Raw genomic sequence first — 22,593 nt, 5'->3', positions numbered from 1 at the left:
AACAATCTTACACTATTACATGACCAATCTCATCCAATCCCTACCATCCCCTTCAGCCTACAGCGGGGGAATTACTCACACATGGATGGGGGAAACATGGCTGGTTGATGGAGAGGCGTCGGTGGTGATGGCGGCGATGATCTCCTCCAATTCCCCGTCCCGGTGGAGTGCCAGAACGGAGACTTCTGGCTCCCGAGACGGAGTTTCGCGATGTGGCGGCGTTCTGGAGGGTTTCTCGCGACTTCGACTTCTCTCCGTGCGTTTTTAGGTCGAGGCCGATAAGTAGTCCGAAGGAGGGCGTCGGAGGCCGGCCGAGGGGCCACACGCTAGGGCCGCGCGCCCTCCCTGGGCCGCGCCGCCCTAGGGTGTGGGGCCCTCGGGCCTCCACCCGACTTGCCCTTCTCGGCTCCGTGAGTTTTCCGGGAAAATAGGGCCTTCTGTCAAAATCCCGAGGTTTTTCCCGAAAGTTGGATTTCCGCACAAAAACGAGACACCGAATCAGTTCCGCTGAAAACAGCGTTAGTCCATGTTAGTTGCATCCAAAATACACAAATTAGAGGCAAAACAACAGCAAAAGTGTTCGGGAAAGTAGATACGTTTTGGACGTATCAACTCCCTCCAAGCTTAGCTTATTGCTTGTCCTCAAGCAATTCAGTTAACAACCGAGCGATAAAAGAACTTTCACGAACACATTTGTTCATATGATGTAAATATTCTCATGCTATGGCTAACACTTAGGCAGTTCATAATAAGATACATGCAAATAAGATCATCCAATAGCTATGTCAATCATGGAAAGGTACCAACAATTAATAATAAGCATCATGAATCATGTATATAAGCAGGATTGCAATGTTCGAAAAGAATATGATAGAGTGGTATCTCGCTTGCCCATATTTGATCAGCAAAACATAAATGCTCAGGCACCTCTGAAGTTCATAGAAAGACTAGAAATAGTGATTGTCAAAGGTAAAAGCATCAAAGTTATACCACAATCAATCATATTTTGAGACAAGCATATTACACTAAGAATGACAATTGTGCTCTCAAGACAGTGCTCAAAGAAAGGACGGAGACACAACATAAAAGTAAAAGATTGACCCTTCGCAGAGGGAAGCAGGGGATTAACATGCGCTAGAGCTTTTCATTTGTAAAGCAGGAGTAAAATTATTTTGAGAGGTGTTTGTTGTTGTCAACGAATGGTAATGGGTACACCAACTACCTTGCCAACCGGACTTTCAAGAGCGGCTCCCATGAAGGACGTTATCTCTACCAGCAAGGTAAATCATCCCTCTTCTCTTTTGTTTACACACGTATTTTAGTTTTATTATGGGTGACACTCCCCCCAACCTTTGCTTACACAAGCCATGGCTAACCGAATCCTCGGGTGTCTTCCATCAATCACATACCATGGAGGAGTGTCTATTTGCAAAATTAAGTTGCTTACTGATGAATCAGAGCAAAACATGTGAAGAGAATTATTAGTGAAAGTTGATTAATCGGGTCGGGAACCCCATTGCCAGCTCTTTTTGCAAAATTATTGGATAAGCGGATGTGCCACTAGTCCATATGAAAGTCCGTCAAGAGTAAATGACAAGGTTGAAAGTTAAACACCACATACTTCCTCATGAGCTATGAAACATTAACACAAATTGAGAAGCATTTTTGAAGGTTTTAAAGGTAGCGCATGAGAATTTACTTGGAATGGTTTGAAATGCCATGCATAGGTATTTATGGTGGACACTCTGGAATAACTTGGTTTTCATGTGTTTGGAAGCACGAGCAGCGTTCCCGCTCAGTACAAGTGAAGGCTAGCAAAAGACTAGGGAGCGACAAATCAAGAGAGCAGTAACTGTCATAATCATGCTTGCGGCAAAATAAATTAACTGAGGCATAAAAGTGATACCAGAACTCTGAAGCAATGTAAATCATTGAGGCTTAATTGACTCTTGTTCAGTCATATGCATGCGTGAGCATGTGCCAAGTTAATTCAAACGAATTATTCAGAGGAGGATACCATAATATCATACCTATCTATGAATAAAACAATGCAAGCAAACATCCATGACATGCTACTCATATTAATAAATTGGAGCTAAACATGAGAGATCATGAACTACTAGACTTTCTTAAATGACATATACCTCACATGAACCAACTAAGCATGCTCACATGGATGAGTATATGTACAAAAATGAAAACAAATAGAGTTCATACCAGCCTCTCACCACAATCAGATTGTCGAATATCGTCATTATTGCCTTTTCACTTGTGTAGCTTGGATAATATGAAATGAAAACCACGCTCCAGCCACCGAAGACCATTGAACTCATAATGAGCTTTACAAACCAAAGAAGAACAGCAAATATTTTTGGTGTTTTCGAATTTGAGAACAAGAATAAAAGGAAACAAGCAAACAAAGCAAAAATCTTTTTGGGTTTTCTTATAGCAAACTAGCAATAGCAAATAAAGCGAAACAAATGCAAGAAACTAAAGTAAACAAGTGGTGAAGAGAAACAACAGAAATATTTTTGGTCTTTTTGTGTTTTGGGAAAGAAACAAAGCAAAAACAAGAAATGGCAAACTAAAAGAAACACAGAAAAGCAAGATGGCAGAAATCTGCCAAAACTTGACAGCAGTACAGAAATCGATTTTTACAAAAATCTTCCGTTGCTTAGCTCGAAAAGTGTTCAACTAATGAAAGTTAGATAACAATCTGGGGAACATTCACAAAAATTGGCAGCTCAAAATAACGTTCTGGCTGTGCGCACGAATTTTTCTAGTAACAGTCCAGAATCTGTTTTTAGGCAGCACTTCCCAAATATCATCTTCCTCTCATTAGAAAACCACTCAAAGAAACTAAACAAGTATGTACAAGTATCCAGCAACCATAATATGCAAAGAATGAGTGATGTCGGTATACCTCCCCCCAAGCTTAGGCTTTTGGCCTAAGTGGAGATCAACCCCATCGAGGGTCTGGGTTCCATGCCGGTGGATCGTACATGGAGTAGTCATAATAAGGTACCGATGCGTGAAGAAAAGCGTGGAGGCTCCTCATGCCCAACTTGTTGATGCGAAGAGCTTGCTGCATCTGATGACGAGTCGAGGTGTTCCTCGACCTCATCCGTGTTGTCTCTTGCACGATGGCCATTTCTCTCTATGTATGCTTTCAGTTCACCTTCAGTGATTGACCAATCCTCCCTGGAATCAAGGTTAAACAGAGTAGGTGCAGGCAATCCTACTAATTTTTCAGTTTTCTTAGTTATTGTCCAAGATTTCTTGTAAAATGTTATTCTGTAAGACAGGTTGCTCAAATTAGATGAATCGTAAACAAATTCATGCTTAATCATGGAGACTATGTCAAGTTTCTCTATGGGGAGTTGAATATCAAGATGGTGAAGTTCTACATTATGCATAGCTAATAAGCGAGAGGCGATGAGACCTCCACAAATTCCTCCCTTCTCACGGTTAGTAGCAAGTCTGTTGGCTATCAAAGCACTCAAGTTATAAGTCCTATTACCTTGTAATGCAACAGCTAGAAAGGCTAGATCCTGGATATATATTTTACTTCCATTCTTTCTTGCTAGAACGCACTTGGTAATGAAATAAGCAAAGTAACGAATAGCTGGGAAATGAATGCTACTGATTTTACCACCATCCTCTGAGAAGCTTCTTCCATGACAAATCATCTTGAAAAGGTCCAAGAACTCTTGCGGCGATCCCTTTATCTTCTCGCATGATCCCCATTGCGGCACTCTGATTGCTGCACAAAAATCATTGAATGGCAAGTTGACAGTTTTCTTATAAATTTTGTATTGGACCATAGGGTTAGATCGTGACCAATTGAATTTAAAATCCTGCACTACTGACATAGTCAGTTTTGCATATTGGCATGGTTCACCATCAACAAAATCATCCAACCCTGCACGAGAGATTAAAATTTGAACATCCTGCAAGATCCCTGCACTTCTCATAAAATCCACGCACGGATAGTAAGTGGGGTATACTCCTTCTTCTCGGTGAACTCTCATGACCTGTTGCACCTCCAATTCTTGTTGGTTAAGTTGGTGCCTACTTCCTTCCATTTTCTGAATTTTTCAACAAACAATATAAAACTTGATTTGGTGACATATAATTGAGGGAAACTACCATAGGAACTTGCTAGAGTACTAATCATGCATCAAAATTAGTTTCTACCACTTAGAACAAGCATGCAAGCTCACTAAACATGTTACCTACAGCAGCAAAATACGCAAGATATACTCCACCAAACAAAATTCTACTTGGATAATCGAAGGAGTCACATACCGAAGAGCAAATGTGCCAAATCTCAGACAGAAATCTGGGCTAAGCAAAGAGATCGAGAAATCTGGAGTTCTTGAGCAAAAACACGAGTGAGTGGAAGCTGGTGTCAATTTTTTCGGGAGAGAGAAGAGTGTGGGAGGAAAAGATGCTAAAGTGGGGTAAAGGGGGGCCCACACACCAGGGTGGCGCGCCCCCCTTGCTGGCCGCGCCAGCCGTGGGGTGCCACCCGGGGTGCCCCACTCGGTCATCGCCGGGTGCTCCCAGGTGCCTCGTCGAAAAATAGGACCAACGGTATAATTTTTGCGAATTTTTGAAAACTTTGAAAAATGCACATTTCTGGGTATTAAGTTTATTATTACTGGCCAGGAAATATTTTGAAATCTCTAAATGACTAAGGAACTTTGCAAAATAAAAGTGCTACAGCAACTAGAGCAAGTGGAGGAAGAAAGAGATGTTGTTTACCTCCTATATGCATATAAAAAGTATTTGTTAACAAGGTTGATCAAGTCTTGCCACCAAATAAATTTTACATAGCATAAGAAGAAATAAACCTCAAATCAATCATGTTACCTTGAATTTTATTGATATGGATCCAATCACAAGAGTTTGATATTCTTCTTTAGGCTCATATATTGGACAATCAATAGTTCCCACTTTGATAGTTCTCACATTAGAAATTGTATTAACTCCACATGCTTTTTCAATCCTCTTGGGGAAATAGACGGTGTGCTCCCTATCATCAATATTGAAGGTAACCTTTCCTTTATTGCAATCAATAACAGCCCCTGCGGTGTTAAGAAAAGGTCTCCCAAGAATAATAGACATATTATCATCTTCAGGCATTTCCAACACAACAAAATCAGTTAATATCAAGCAGTTATTAGTAACTTGAACAGGAACATCCTCACACATACCAACAGGAATAGCAGTAGATTTATCAGCCATTTGCAAAGATATATCAGTAGGTATCAACTTATCTAAGTAAAGTCTCTTATAAAGAGAAAAAGGCATAACACTAACACCGTCTCCCAAGTCACATAGAGCAGTTTTAACATAATTATTCTTAATAGAACAAGGAATAGTAGGTATACCTGGGTCGCCCAACTTCTTTGGAACTTTGCCATTGAAAGAGTAATTAGCAAGCATAGTGGAAATTTCCTCATTGGGGATTTTCCTTTTGTTAGTAACAATATCTTTCATATACTTTGAATAAGGAGGCAATTTAATAGCATCAATCAAAGGAATTTGCAAGAATAAAGGTTTCATCCAATCACAAAATTTATTATAGTGTTCTTCTTCCTTTGATTTTAGTTTCTTAGCAGGAAAAGGCATTTGCTTTTGCACCCAAGGTTCCCTTTCATTACCATGTTTCTTAGCAATAAAATCTTCTTTAGTATACTTTTTATTTTTATCTTGCTTTTCGGGTTCTTCTTCAACCTCTTCTTTATCGAAACATCATTCTTATCATTACCATTATTATTATCATGTTCATTACCACTTTCGGCTTCAGCATCGGAAATAGAAATACTATTAGGATCATTAACAGGTTCAGAGGATTCTACAACATTTTTATGTTTCTTCTTCTTTTTCTTAGAAGGAGCTCTAGGTTCAATGCGTTGAGAATCTTGTTCAATTCTTTTGGGATGCCCTTCAGGATATAGAGGATCCTGGGTAGAGACACCACCTCTAGTTGTTACTTCATAAGCATGTTTCTCTTTAGAATTATTTTGTAATAAGTCATTTTGCACTTTAGTGAGTTGATCAATTTGAGTTTGAACCATTTGAAAATGTTTAACAAGCATCTTAACATCATTGGAGGTTCTCTCCACAATATCATGCAAATTGCTAATAGCTTGAGAATTTTCCATTAGATGATTCTCTACTCTCATATCAAAATTTTCTTGCTTAACAATATAATTATCAAACTCATCTAAGCATTGCGCAGGAGGTTTTGAATACGGAATATCTTCCCTAGTAAAGCGCTCGAAGGGAGTTTACCTCAATCATGGATGAAGGGGGAATTATCTCACATATATCTTCTATGGGAGGTAGATTCTTCACATCTTCAGATTTAATACCTTTCTCCTTGAGAGACTTCTTGGCTTCCCTCATATCTTCATCATTCAATTTAATTAAACCCATCTTCTTCAATATTGGCGTTGGAATTGGTTCAGGCGTAGTCCAAGTCATCATGATTCCGGCCTATTTTAGCCAATAATTCTTCAGCTTCGTCTGGAGTTCTTTTCCTGAAAACACAACCAGCACAACTATCCAGGTATGCCCTAGACTCAATGGTTAGTCCACTATAAAATATATCAAGTAGATCATTCTTTTCTAAATCATGTCCAGGTCGAGCTCTGATAAGAGAACAAAATCTTGCCCAAGCCTCAGGCAATTTCTCTTCATCTCCCTGGTCAAATATATAAATTCTCTGTAAAGCAATATGTTGAGCACTAGCAGGAAAGTATTTTCGAAAGAAAACATCTCGCAAATCAGTTGGATTTTTAATAGAACCAGGAGGCAAATTATTATACCAAGTTTTAGCATCATCCTTTAATGAGAAAGGAAAATTTTTAGCGACAAAGTAAGTACGCATCTTGATATCATCAGAAAACAAACTACTCATAGAAGAAAGTTCAATCATGTGTTCTACAACACTTTCTTTTTCAGTACCACAAAAGGGTGCTTTCTCTACAATAGCTATATGAGATAGATCAAGAGAAAAATCATAATCTTTATCCTTAATGCATATAGGAGATGTGGCAAATTTAGGATCAGGAGATAACTTATGTCTAAAAGTATATTGTGTGAGAAACTTTTTAATTTTACTTGCATCAGCAGTAGCATTGCATCTATTAATAAGATCATCATTAAGCTCCACATAATCTTCATCAGGATCATCACTAAAATAATCAAGTTCGAGTGAACTAACAGGTGTAGTAGCATCAGAGTTTCAGCATTTTCAATTTGTCTAGACCTAGCAATTGTAGCATCTAGAAAGGATCCCAATGAACCACTATCATCAAGCACAACAGAAATATTATCAATATTATGAGAGTTTTCAGATTCAGCAGAAGTACCAACATGTGAAGCATGTGGTGGTGAAACAAGTTTATCAATCACAGATGGTGAATCAAGAGCAGCGAGAGGTACTCAGAGTTGTACCTTTTCTTGTATTGGATGGTAATATGGCGACTTTAGGATCGCGAGATTTACCCATGATGGAGAATTTGCAGCGAACAATATCAATCCAAGTGAACTTCCAAATAAAGCTATGCTCCCTGGCAACGGCGCCGGAAAATAGTCTTGATGACCCACAAGTATAGGGGATCGCAGCAGTCTTCGCGGGTAGTAAAACCCAATTTATTGATTCGACACAAGGGGAGACAAAGAATACTTGAAAGCCTTAACAACGGAGTTGTCAATTCAGCTGCACCTGGAAACAGACTTGCTCGCAAGAGTTTATTAGTAGTAACGGTTTTATAGCAGTAGCAGTAGTGAAATAACAGCAGCAGAGTAACAGAGACAGCAGTAGTGATTATAGTAAACAACGAGGATTAAAATACCGTAGGCACGGGGACGGATAACGGGCGTTGCATGGATGAGAGAAACTCATGTAACAATCAAGCAGGGCATTTGCGAGATAATAATAAAACGGTGTCTAAGTACAAAGCAAGCAATAGGCATGTGTTCCAATTATAGTCGTACGTGCTCGCAATGAGAAACTTGCACAACATCTTTTGTCCTACCAGCCGGTGGCAGCCGGGCCTCAAGGGAATCTACTGGATATTAAGGTACTCCTTTTAATAGAGCACCGGAGCAAAGCATTAACACTCCGTGAACACATGTGATCCTCACATCACTACCATCCCCTCCGGTTGTCCCGATTCGTCACTTCGGGGCCATTGGTTCCGGACAGCGACATGTGTATACAACTTGCAGTCCATAAACAATGAATATCATGATGAAATAATAACATGTTCAGATCTGAGATCATGGCACTCGGGCCCTAGTGACAAGCATTAAGCATAACAAGTTGCAACAATATCATCAAAGTACCAATTACGGACACTAGGCACTATGCCCTAACAATCTTACACTATTACATGACCAATCTCATCCAATCCCTACCATCCCCTTCAGCCTACAAGCGGGGAATTACTCACACATGGATGGGGGAAACATGGCTGGTTGATGGAGAGGTGTCGGTGGTGATGGCGGCGATGATCTCCTCCAATTCCCCGTCCCGGCGGAGTGCCGGAACGGAGACTTCTGGCTCCCGAGACGGAGTTTCGCGATGTGGCGGCGTTCTGGAGGGTTTCTGGCGACTTCGACTTCTCTCCGTGCGTTTTTAGGTCGAGGCCGATAAGTAGTCCGAAGGAGGGCGTCGGAGGCCGGCCGAGGGGGCCACACGCTAGGGCCGCGCCGCCCTAGGGTGTGGGGCCCTCGGGCCTCCACCTGACTTGCCCTTCTGGCTCCGTGAGTTTTCTGGGAAAATAGGGCCTTCTGTCAAAATCCCGAGGTTTTTCCTGAAAGTTGGATTTCTGCACAAAAACGAGACACCAGAACAGTTCTGCTGAAAACAGCGTTAGTCCGTGTTAGTTGCATAAAAAATACACAAATTAGAGGCAAAACAACAGCAAAAGTGTTCGGGAAAGTAGATACGTTTTGGACGTATCAGCCTCCATTAAATCTGGGACGATGGATGACAGAAAGTTCTAAGGTTGTGGATGTGCTGTTGCCACTAGGGATAAAACATTGATGCTATGTCCGAGGATGTAGTTATTGATTACATTACGCACCATACTTAATGCAATTGTCCGTTGTTTGCAACTTAATACCGGAAGGGGTTCGGATGATAACTCGAAGGTGGAATTTTTAGGCATAGATGCATGCTGGATAGCGGTCTATGTCATTTGTCGTAATGCCCAATTAAATCTCACTATACTCATCATATCATGTATGTGCATGGTCATGCCCTCTCTATTTGTCAATTGCCCAACTGTAATTTGTTCACCCAACATGCTATTTATCTTATGGGAGAGACACCTCTAGTGAATCTGTGGACCCTGAGTCCATTCTTTTACATCGAATACAATGTACTGCAATACTTGTTCTACTGTTTTCTGCAAACAATCAGCATCCACACTATACATCTAATCCTTTGTTACAGCAAGTCGGTGAGATTGACAACCTCACTGTTGTTGACTGCCAAAACCCACCGGCGGGCAGCGGCCTTGTCAACACTGTAGAGCCGAGAAGAGCCTAGAGCTGCGGCTGGCTGAGACCCCTCCGAGCGACGGCCCGCAATGCTCTTCTGGTCACACGCGGCGATGCGAAGTGCAAGGGCGTGCCACCTGACCTATACCTGGTCGGGAAGGTGATGGGGATGCCTCGCTTAGTTTCCTCGAGGCATACATGTAAACATTAAATACGAGCCTCGATCGGCTCTCGAGTTATCTCGTGAATCGGCTCAAAGAGCCGATCCACCCATGATTCGTACGGGGTGCACGAATACTTGGTGGTCCCGCTTGATCAAGATGAAGCTAATGAGATCTACGACGATTTAGGGTTTTCACCGCATAATCGGATCATCCTACTCCAGGTTGGGCCTCGCGGCCACGCACGGTGCTCGTAAGCCGATCCTAAACAAGGCCTAAAACCAACATGAAGTTGATCCCCGGAACATCCCGTTTAGGACCTGCGAACGCCACCCTACGTGCCACCGGATCCTCCCCCTTTGTAAGGCCTAACTATTGCGGATATTAAACTAATCCTTGTGGAACAAGGAGCAATCGTAACGGATCAGATCTACCAAATAATGATCAAGCGGGTGCCGCCCCACGCCCGAGACAGGCGTGAGGGCGGCTAGATATGCAAGGGTTGCACTACGTAAGCATGCTTAAACGAAGAACAATGCTAACCCTAACACATCTAATGATAACTACGTTGCTCGCCATCAAAAGCGCTTCGATACGAGCAACGCATGAACAACGTGGGCTTGTGCTGCCTAGATCGCAAGATGCGATCTAGGCAGCATGTCGCTTACCCGATAGAAACCCTCGAGACGAAGGAGTTGGCGATGCGCCGAGATTGGTTTGTTTTGGGGTTGAACGTGAGTTGTTGTTTATTCCATAAACCCTAGGTACATATTTATAGTCCAGCGGACTTTCTAACGTGGGAATATCCCATCGTGCACGATACAAACTCTAACCCTTATCTAATATAATAAACTGCTAAATAAAGATACACGGGCAATTCAGCCCAAAACCCTTCATGCCAGGCCGCTTCAGAAATCTTCCACATGTAATCTTCCAAGCCCGGCCCACCTCTGGATTTGTCTAAAATCTGGTGATAACACATGCCCCCTGGTTTTGGAAATATCATTTCCAAAATCATTATGCTTTCTCTTCGAAGGGTCATGTCGTGGCAAAGCAGAGCCGTTACAGCATCCGTCATCATTATGCCCTGTCTTCTCAGCTTCTCTAAAAATTCTGACAGCTTTGGCATCGATCCCTTGGAAGCTGTGATGGCATTACCTTCACCAGATTTCTCATTATTTAACCGTGCCGACTGGGAGCTCTCTTTATCCTCTATTTCATCCCAGCTATCGGCACCAAAAAACCCTCTCCTCCTGTAGCAATGTCTTCCTCTTCCTCTTCCTTCTCAAAACTCTTCCCCCAATCTTCGCCGAAGAAGAAGAACGAGGACAGCCTCCACCCCGCAGTGAATCCCTTCTCCTCCGACAAGGAGGAGAAAGAAGGAGAAGCAGCGAAGGCCAAGGCCTCCCCCTCCGCCAAGCTCCCGCCGAAGAAACGCCCCCGCATGTGGGCGGACAGCGAGGACGAAGATGACGACGAGGAAGAAAATGAAGAGGAGGAAGATGATTCCTCCGCCTCCATCGGGTATCCTCCAACGAAGCGCTTCCGCGGCTGGGCGGATAGCGAGGACGATGATGATGACGAGGAGGAGGAGGATGCTCCAGCGGACGGCTGGGGCAGCGACGGCGAGGAGCTTCCTGGGAGCAGCGCCGACGACCTCGACGACGGCGACGATGAGGACAGCGATGACTAGTGGAATAGGGCTAGCAGTAGCAGTGCAATAGGCACTAGATCCCTCTTTTGAGAGCCATCGGCTCTTCTTGTAAAGCTGTCCCTTTGAATTAATGAGAACTGTTATTCCAATTTCTCCTTTCATTAATCCAATCTCCATCCCTCCGCTTGCCACACCAAGACCGATAGTGACGAATCGGGTCATCATTGATTTTCTCAATCGCGGCGTTTTACAGCCCCGCAGCCGATGACTATTCATCGGCTAATTCGAGGAACCAATCCCCTCCTTTTCTCGCAGCAACAGCACAGTCCAAGCCCTGTACTGGACGACGGCTTTTCCTTCCCAGTTCCTCCCTGAGACGATCATGACGCAGCCGCAGCCGAGGTGACTCTAATCGGTCCTTAACCACAGGGCACCTTCCAGGCTTGTTGCCCCCCGAGTTTTAGCCGAGGCAAAACAGAGCTGTATGGACCTGGGCTCGATCATGTCTGAGGGAGCTTCTTATGCCGAGCTAGCCGATTTGAACATAAATCGGCTTCCCAAAGCAGAGAACCTTCAAGGCGAGCTGCCCCCCGAGTTCCTTCAGTTCCTGCCGGCCAGATAGGCTCCTTTCCTTTGATGGACCTGATGCAATCCATCCTTGACCTGATCCGCACGCCCATGCTGCTCCTGACAGTGTTCTTGAAGAAATTTCCCTTGAGTCGATGGCCATGCATCGGCTGTTATATCCTTAAGTCGATGCCTGCTGCATCGGCTGTGTTCGAAATTTTTTCGAATTTTTGTTTTTACGGCCGACCTGTGCATCGGCCCCCATATTCCAATACCCATCAACAGAAGATGAGATGCTTCCGTTGCATATCCTCGTATTTTATCTACCTGGGTGCCCCCCGAGCCGATTCTGTCAAGAGAATTGATGGTATCGGCTCTGCTGGATAACATGTTAAACCCAGGCAGAATGGTGGGTGAGGATAATTTTGGCCGATTGCTGGAATCGGCCTCCACGTTGCTTGTTCGTTGAGGGTTTTGTAAGTACCCTTCATAAATTTTTTGGGGCCGATCACAAGGATCAGCCTCTCCTGGTTTGCTCATTGGTTTGACCTTGCTACTTGGTCAGGCTGGATAAAACCAACCCAACTTCTGACTTGATGCGCTTGCTGTCGTCCACCTTGAGTGCTCCGTAGAGTCGTGGAGCGCTAAGCTCTGTCGGCAAGACGAGTACCATGTTTGTGCCAGCCGATGTCTCATCATCGGCTTTCTCTCGTTTGGGGCGCCACTCCATTTTCCGTGGACGACCCTCTTCATCCAGGGTTCGCTGAACCTTTGCAGCCAGATCAGGCCGTGCCTTCCTTAGCGTATGCAGGTACAACCTTTCGGCTTCCTCCAAGCCGCGCAATCGCTGAACCCTGCGCTTCTGGGAACGGCTGAGTCCGTCAGGGCACCACCTTGGCCGGTGGTACCCGTCTTCTTCCACTTCTCCCTCGTCTTCCGAATCCTCAAGATCTGCCCAACGAGGTGACTCGGCCGCGTTTGCTTCGTGGCGGGAGAGGCCCTAGGCGCTCGAACACGGACACGTTGGCTGCCTCCTTCTTTTTATTGTTGCATTCCGGGCAATTGCCGATTGTGGGCAATCGGCTCATTCCTGAATCCCAGCGAGTGTCCGAAGAAGGGGCAGTCCCAATGTCTGGCGTTGTCATCTTGCTCCCTTGATGCTTCCGTGGCACGGCGCTCGTGCTCCTCCTCATCGCGATCCTGCCGACGATATCTTCTGGCTTCTCTAGCCAGACGATCTCTTCTATCATCGTAATTGGACCGTCGGCGTTGGTCATACTGACTTACATATTTGTTGAGGAGGTGATCAGAAAGGGGTCGCTGATATCTTATATTCTTCACCTCTCCCTCTGTGACATAGCGCTTGCCATCATGACGGAGCCGATCGCGTGGAGCGGCCTCCTCTGTATCCTTGCTATGAGAGCAGCTGCCCTCATCTCCATCTTTGCCGAGTGGTTTCCGGGTCCTACCATGTTGATGCCGAACGAGGGACCCGGCCGGCAACCTTCGGGGTAGGTGATTTCCACCATGTTAACGGCGGGGAAGGGTTGGGTGTCGACCTTCATGGCGTACTCGGTTGAAAATTAGCCGCCCCTTCTCTATCGCCGCTTGGATGTGCTGACGCCACACCCGGCAGTCGTTGGTGGCATGGGAAAGCGAGTTGTGGAATTTGCAGTACGGCTTTCCGTTTAGCTCTTTCGCCGTGGGGAACTTGAGACCTTCAGGAATGGTCAACTGTTTCTCCTTGAGCAGGAGGTCGAAGATTTGTTCAGTCTTGGTCACGTCAAAATCAAATCCCCTGGGCGGCCCTGGTGGCTTTACCCATTTGCGAGGCCACGGGGTTCCTCCCCGAGTCCACTCAGCCACTGCTATTTCTTGGTCTCCCGCGAGCACTTCATCTTCCTCTCGTATCGACCATAACTACTGCACGCTTGAACTTGTCTTGGTACAGTGTCGGGGTGGCGCTGTTCATATGCCGATAGTTTCGAACCATGTGCGCCGCCGAGGGATAATCTGCTTGGGAGGCCATGTCCTTGAGCTGTGTCGCAAGGCCTCGCTACCGCCAACTCGATCGCTTCCTTTTCAGCTTATACGAACCGAATAACATCGGTTCCTAAGATTCCCGAAGCGCCTGGATGTATTCCGTCACCGTTTCCCGCGCTTCGACGTAGTTGTGCTAGATCGGCAATGCCGGACTCGGAAGCTTCGAATGGTATTGCATATGGAACTGTTCTTCCAATTGCTTCCAAGACTGGATGGAGTTTGGTCGGCAAAGAGGTGTACCATCCAAAAGCCGATCCCGTGAGGGACCGTGAAAAGAGCCTCACGCGTAGCTGATCCGACACCGAAGCCGGTCCTAGTTGAGCCAAATATCGGCCGACGTGCTCGATGGAGCCGGAGCCATCTCGATCCACCGAATTTGGAGAAGTCGGGAGCCGATATTTAGGTGGCAGCGGGATCATCTCGTAATCGTCAGGGTACGGCTTGGAATAGCCGATTGCCCTTCTTTTCGGCATCATGCCGAACTGATCTCTCAGTATGGTACTGATCTGATCCGCTGTGCTGGCCGTAGGAGTTGCACTCTGAAGATTCGCCGGGGTGGCATACTTGGCCAGCCATGTTTGCTTCTCCAGCTCTGGGCCAACTGCAGGAGCTGGGCTTGGGAGTTTCGTCGGTGTGGCGTATTTAGTTAGCCACGTCTGCTCTGTCGCCGACGTTCCTCCCGTCTTCGCCGGAGTCCCTGATGTTGTGGCCTGGTTTGTGAGTGCCCAGTCACCACAATCCGGCACATACATGCACGCGTATCCATGAGGGATCTCCTTAGGCGCCTCCATCAAGAACTGGTAGTCACTAGGGTCGCCACCAATCCTCGTAGACGAGGAATGCCGGTGTAGTCGGCACTTCAGCGAGTGCTGCCAACGCATATGGCAGCGGTGGACGGGACTGGAGTGGCAACTCTCCTTGATGAGTCCCGAGAGCTGGTCCTGACGGCGAGTACCGGTGGCTCATGATCTCCTGGATCACGCGCAGAGCGACACGCTCCAACACGTTGACCAAGTTCTCAGAGTGGCGGTGTAGCGAGTGAGCCACCGGTAGTTGATCTCCTCGCCGCAGCTCCCGGTGCGTTCCTCCGACGGGGTAGAGAGGTCTATCCCATCGAGCGCACCTTGCGGTGAGAACCCCTTCCATCTGATGCCATGGGAACGGGTTCTCTGAAAAGAGCCGATGAGGTCGGCTTCGAGGGTGGCCTTGATCTCGTTGTATTGCTTCTTGAGCTCATCGAGCGGATCCTCGTAGGTGACCGGCGTGCCGTCCGCCATCTCAGATGTAGATGGCGATGTGGTTGATGTAGACGATTGTCCCACCGGGCGTGCCGGAATGTGTTGATTGCCAAAACCCACCGGCGGGCAGCGGCCTTGTCAACACCGTAGAGCCGGGAAGAGCCTAGAGCTGCGGCCGGCCGAGACCCTCCGAGCGACGGCCCGCAATGCTCTTCTCGGTCACACGCGGCGATGCGAAGTGCAAGGGCGTGCCACCTGACCTATACCTGGTCAGGAAGGTGATGGGGATGCCTCGCTTAGTTTCCTGCAGGGCATACATGTAAACATTAAATACGAGCCTCGATCGGCTCCATTAAATCTGGGACAGTGACAGAAAGTTCTAAGGTTGTGGATGTGCTGTTGCCACTAGGGATAAAACATTGATGCTATGTCCGAGGATGTAGTTATTGATTACATTACGCACCATACTTAATGCAATTGTCTGTTGTTTGCAACTTAATACTGGAAGGGGTTCGGATGATAACCTGAAGGTGGAATTTTTAGGCATAGATGCATGCTGGATAGGGGTCTATGTCATTTGTCGTAATGCCCAATTAAATCTCACTATACTCATCATATCATGTATGTGCATGGTCATGCCCTCTCTATTTGTCAATTGCCCAACTGTAATTTGTTCACCCAACATGCTATTTATCTTATGGGAGAGACACCTCTAGTGAACTGTGGACCCCGGTCCATTCTTTTACATCGAATACAATCTCATCGCAATACTTGTTCTCATCGTTTCTGCAAACAATCAGCATCCACACTATACATCTAATCCTTTGTTACAGCAAGTCGGTGAGATTGACAACCTCACTGTTGTTGACTGCCAAAACCCACCGGCGGGCAGCGGCCTTGTCAACACTGTAGAGCCGGGAAGAGCCTAGAGCTGCGGCTGGCTGAGACCCCTCCGAGCGACGGCCCGCAATGCTCTTCTCGGTCACACGCGGCGATGCGAAGTGCAAGGGCGTGCCACCCGACCTATACCTGGTCGGGAAGGTGATGGGGATGCCTCGCTTAGTTTCTGCGGAGGCATACATGTAAACATTAAATACGAGCCTCGATCGGCTCTCAGGTTATCTCGTGAATCGGCTCAAAGAGCCGATCCACCCATGATTCGTACGGGGTGCACGAATACTTGGTGGTCCTGCTTGATCAAGATGAAGCTAATGAGATCTACGACGATTTAGGGTTTTCACCGCATAATCGGATCATCCTACTCCAGGTTGGGCCTCGCGGCCACGCACGGTGCTCGTAAGCCGATCCTAAACAAGGCCTAAAAACCAACATGAAGTTGATCCCCGGAACATCCCGTTTAGGACCTGCGAACGCCACCCTACGTGCCACTGGATCCTCCCCCCCTTTGTAAGGCCTAACTATTGCAGATATTAAACTAATCCTTGTGGAACAAGGAGCAATCGTAACGGATCAGATCTACCAAATAATGATCAAGCGGGGTGCCGCCCCCACGCCTGAGACAGGCGTGAGGGCGGCTAGATATGCAAGGGTTGCACTACGTAAGCATGCTTAAACGAAGAACAATGCTAACCCTAACACATCTAATGATAACTACGTTGCTCGCCATCAAAAGCGCTTCGATGACGAGCAACGCATGAACAACGTGGGGCTTGTGCTTGCCTAGATCGCAAGATGCGATCTAGGCAGACATGTCGCTTACTCGATAGAAACCCTCCAGTGAATCGGGACGATGATGAGAAAGTTCTAAGGTTGTGGATGTGCTGTTGCCACTAGGGATAAAACATTGATGCTATGTCCGAGGATGTAGTTATTGATTACATTACGCACCATACTTAATGCAATGGTCTGTTGTTTGCAACTTAATACTGGAAGGGGTTCGGATGATAACCTGAAGGTGGACTTTTTAGGCATAGATGCATGCTGGATAGCGGTCTATGTACTTTGTCGTAATGCCCAATTAAATCACACTATACTCATCATATCATGTATGTGCATGGTCATGCCCTCTTTATTTGTCAATTGCCCGACTGTAATTTGTTCACCCAACATGCTATTTATCTTATGGGAGAGACACCTCTAGTGAACTGTGGACCCCGGTCCATTCTTTTACATCGAATACAATCTACTGCAATACTTGTTCTATTGTTTTCTCGCAAACAATCATCATCCACACTATACATCTAATCCTTTGTTACGAGCAAGCCGGTGAGATTGACAACCTCATCTGTTTCGTTGGGGCAAAGTACTTTGGTTGTGTTGTGCAGGTTCCACGTTGGCGCCGGAATCCCTGGTGTTGCGCCGCACTACACTCCGTCGCCATCAACCTTCAACGTGCTTCTTGACTCCTACTGGTTCGATTAAACCTTGGTTTCTTACTGAGGGAAACTTGCTACTGTGCGCATCACACCTTCCTCTTGGGGTTCCCAACGGACGTGTCAACTACACGCATCACCGACGCCGACGGCGCATCCTGAGTCGACGTAGGCCCGTCGATCATGATGAACTCGTCATGATCTACCCGGTGTGCATGCTCCATCGCCGACGTCGAGGCAGAGGCCGACGCAGGTGTAGTAGCGGATGCGTCTGCCGGCTCTTGCTCCGGGGTTGGGGCCGCTGCCGCTGCCGTTGCAGCTGGGCCGCCGCCTCGGACTCCGCCTCGGCCGCCGCCATTTTGTCTTTGATGTCGTCGAGGATCTAGCCTTTGAAAAAGTTGTGCGCCGCCCGCGTCCGGAGAGACATTCCTTCTGTCGATGCTCTCAGCAGGAACATGTCATCCCTGCGTTTCTTCATCTCCATCTTCTCCTCTTGCCTCTTGAGCAGCAACCTGTGTGCGAGGGAGAAGGCCCCGCTACTTTCACCACCCGAGCTTCGCCCGACGGGACCTCTAACATCGGCGACGGGGTGGGGGGATCGAGGCCACCAGCGCTGGGGTTCTTCCCGGGTCGCCCGCTCGGGAGCAACCCGAGAGTACTGCACTGAATGATATCTCATTTTCATGTTTTTAAAATCCTACTATTGAAAAGGATAGGTCAGAAGATATGCCCTAGGGGCGCATTTGGTAGCCTAGGCCTGATTCGTGGCTCACTAGAGGCAGCGGTGCAAGCACACTTGCGCGTCCAAAACTAGCCACGGGCCAAAATTTGCATGTTGTTTGGTAGGTCGGGCTGCATCGGTTGGGCCAAAAAGGATTTTCTGTTTGTTTGCCTGCAGGCAAGCCCAAATCTCGATGGAGATGAGATTAGGCCTGTTTGGTACCATTAGGCATGCCTAAGTTACCTCTTCTCTACAACGGGTAGCCTTACCATGCTCTCACCTCCCATCACAGATAAATCACAGTTCATGACAGTTGCAAACTTACGAAGCATATCAGTTCACGAAATCAGCCCTAGCTATTACGAATGGTAGTTCATAACACGATGCTCCCTAGCTACTACGAATGGCAGTTTATCATCACGGGGTAGTTCAACATATGGGGATCAAATTGGGGTTCGAGAAACAGGGGATCAAAGAGGGGTTCTTCTTCACTTCTTCTTCTCAGATGGTGGTGTTGCCTCTGACTTCCCACATTGCGTCTGCCCACTCTTGCCTCTTCACCTTCCAGGCATCATTCTCGCCTGCTTCCACGCCATGGGTCTCTACTTCATCAAAATTTACAACCTCTTCGAAGAACTCATCCTCGCCCCAACCTAGGATCCAGTTGTGAAGAATGCAGCAAGCAAAGACCAACTTTACTTGAGTGTCAAACTTGTGGAATGGTTTCTGGTCAAGGACCTTGAACATGTTCTTCAATGCAGCAAAGAACCTCTCAATGGTGACTCTAAGGCTTGAGTGTCTTAGATTGAACAACTCTCTCGCATTCAGAGGTCGGTGCTTCGCAGAGAACTCGTTGAGGTGGTACCTTGTTTTCCTGAAGGGAGGTAGAATTCTAGGTCGGCATGCATATCCAGCATCTCCAAGGTAGAACTTACCGTCATGGATTTGCAACCCATCAGGCCTTGACAAGCTGTCGGCCAGGATGCTCGCATCATGAGCTGAACCCTCCCACCCAGCAAGCACGTAGGTGAACTTCATATCGAAGTCCACAGCTGCTAGCACGTTCTGGCTGATGTAGTGCTTCCTCCCGCGAAATGCTGCAGACATTGATCTCGGTACCTTTGCAGTGATATGAGTACCATTAATAGCCCCAATGCAATCCTGTAATTTTTTAGCATAGTCATGTTTCTGACAGTACCACACATCTGATAGGTACAAGGAACACGATTTTGTACTCACCCTGAAATAGGGAAACCACCTGTAGCTGTTCTTGATCTTTGCTGGTGTGTTCGTTGATGCTGGCTTGATCATTTCACCTCTTAGCTCCCCAATCGTGTACAACAACTGCTGGAAGTACCGAGAGATAGTCTCCGTGGATCGCCTGAAAGTGCTATGGATGACTCTGAACCTCTGGTTATGACCCACGACATGAAGAAACATTGTGACTTGTTCTTCGACAGACGTGTGGATGGTATCAACTAGCAGCCCTCTCTCCCTGGACGTTTTAACAAGTGCATAGAAAGGGGCTCTTCTCATCCGAAGCATCTGGATATCCTCTGCATCGTTGCAGTTGTAGATGTAGTTTAGGTTGGCAATCCTCTTATGATCTCGTTGTAACATAGAACCGTAAGTAACACGAGGAAAATCAGCATGCCTAACTGCTCTCTTGTGCACCATCAGGATCCAGGATTGTATGCAAACGATGAGTGCTGCGGCGTGATGCACAAGCTGGAGCTGGTCGGTCTACTCAAACAAGATCTATGCATTATGAACGGTCTGATCGAACCCAACTAGTTCTACCAACATGAATCAAACACTACGGTAGAGCAGGGGAGTTTCCCCTTACCTCCGTCATGGCGGACAACGGACACGGCCGAAAGCCGCCGCAGATGTGCGCAGGCTCCGCCGCGCATGGAAATGAGGACACTGGGCCGACGGCGGAGACCGAAGGGAGATGCGCGCTGCAAGATCTGGATCGCCGCCACCGCCGGTGCGAAAATTGGGGGAACGCAAAATTTGGGAGGGGGCTAATGGAGAGGGTAACCGAAGAGGGAGGTTACCCGTACCTTTGCCGCGCAACGCCGCTGGGATTTTGGCTTCTCCCGCCATGCCGAGACGGAGCTCCCGCGCGAACAACGTTATCGATTTTCGTCTCACGGAGTCTAGCCATAAAGAAACTGTTAAACCGGACGTTACTCCGGAGCCTATTCGAGTGGTGCTTTGAGACCCGTGCTGTGCAAGAACACGAGTGAGCCCAGGAACCAAACGTCCCATAGAGTGATTAGGCTGGTGCCAACCGGGGCGGTAGTGCGGGCGCTACCGCCCGAGGCGGGGCGTGAGCGGGGCGGTAGGCAGGCGAGATGGTAGCGCCGGGCGGTGGCGCGGGCGCCCGGCGTTAGGGCGCGGTACCGCCTATAGCCCGCGTTGGAGGCGAGAGTGGGGCGAGAGGGAGGCGATAGCGGTGCTAGTGGGGGCGATAGGGAGGCAGTAGAAAGACGGTAGGAAGGAGAGAGAACTGAGGGCATCTCCAACCGGGCGACCCATCCCGCGCCCGCGCGTCCGGATGGGTCGAAACGGACAAAACCGCGGCCCAGCGCGCGGACCCATCCCTAAAACGGATGGCCGCGGCGTCCGGGACGACCCAAACCCGGCCCAAATCTTGGACGAGTTTGCGTGGCCGCGGACGCGAAAGGCCGGGTCGCTCGCGTCCTCCCTTGTCCGCCCCCGGCCCGCCCGTCCGCCTCCCAAAACACAAGCCCGTCGCCCACATCTCCCCACCGCTCCGCCGCCACCCACGGACCGGCGATTTGGGAGCGCGTCGCCGCCGGCCATCGTCGTCGAGACGCCGGCAAGCGGGGGCGGAAGCATAGGTCGAGATCCCGCGCCGCTTTCGCCGCGTCGTAGCGCAGTCGGAGGACGCCGCCGCCGGCGCTGTTGTCCTCTCACCGTCGCGACACCTCCCGCCGTTCGCAGGCTGCGCCGTTTCCGCCGGAGGTGAGCTCTCTCCGCATCGCGTATCCGGACCGGACGTCGTTCGAGACGGCCGCTTCTGCAGTCGCTACGAAGCATTTGGATGGCCTCCGCCTGCGAGGTGTTCGGTCAAATGCTCGAACTAAAATGTGTCCCTTTTCAGATCATGGTGGACAGCGGCGACGAGTACTACTTCAAGAACTTCATCGACACGTCGTCAGAAGAGGAGTCAGAAGACGATTTTTTCACGGATGCTGCGCTGCTCATCCACGAGGCAAGGTTTGCCAAAGAGCAGGAGGCAGCCCGAAAAGATGTCGAGCGGGCGTTTGGCATCCTCCAAGCTCGTTGGGCTATCGTCAGACACCCTGCCGTAGCCCGGGATGTGCAAACTCTGTGGGAGGTGATGACCGCTTGTGTAATCATGCATAACATGATTGTTGAGGTAGAGCGGGATGATTCACTCTTTGATATTGACTGGGAAGGCCAAGGAGAGTTGGTTACTCCTCAGACAAGGAGCTCCGGCATCATTGCGGGACATTCTTCATGCGCACCATGAAATTCGAGATCTAGCTGTACACAACCAGCTTCAGGCTGATTTGGTCGAGCACATGTGGCAACACGTAGGCAACAATGCTGCAAACAACAATGATGAAGGAAATCCTGAAGCCTAGAGCATTTGTATCGTTTTTCATTTTATTTCAATAATACTTTATCCTTGATTACATGGACTATGTAATGTGTAATACATTTTGAGCATTTGTACTATTTTATATATTTTATATAATATTTTTTTGCGTTTTTCTAGTGAATTTACAAGAAAAACATACCATATGGCGCCGCGACCCAAATCTGCCGCGTTGGGCGCACCGCGCGACCCAAACGGACGCGCGGACGCGGGGCGCTGTCCGCGCGTCCGCTCGGGCACGCAAACGGCCCAAAACGGACGGCCCAGCGCGTCCGTTTGGGTCGCCCGGTTGGAGATGCCCTGAGAGCTGGGCCAATAGCCCGTGCACTGGCACCGTGAAGTGAGAGTGAGGTGAGAGTGGGATGAAAGTGAGGAAAAAGCTGACGTGGCGAGGCTATAGTGGGATAATGCATTGGCACCAGCCTTACAGCCATCCTGCAGCTGCAACCGTAGCCAGATGATGGCCGTCCCCTTGTCCCGTCCCGTCCAAACCCAGACCACGCACTACTCCCCGTAGCGTAGCAGCCGCAGCCGCAGCAGCACGAGCAGGAGCTACAAGTACAGTACGCCTCCGTTAGTCAGCCTGCATTAACTGCCCCGTCCTCTCACTCACTGACACTCCCCACACTACTACTACCCGTCACTCCCCATTGACCCCAACACCAGCAGAGCACCAACGGCATCCGGTTCCGCCAC

Source organism: Lolium rigidum, chromosome 1, assembly GCF_022539505.1.
Source record: "Lolium rigidum isolate FL_2022 chromosome 1, APGP_CSIRO_Lrig_0.1, whole genome shotgun sequence".
NCBI classification, from domain to species: domain Eukaryota; kingdom Viridiplantae; phylum Streptophyta; class Magnoliopsida; order Poales; family Poaceae; genus Lolium; species Lolium rigidum.
Note: the sequence above shows the minus strand (reverse complement) of the source record.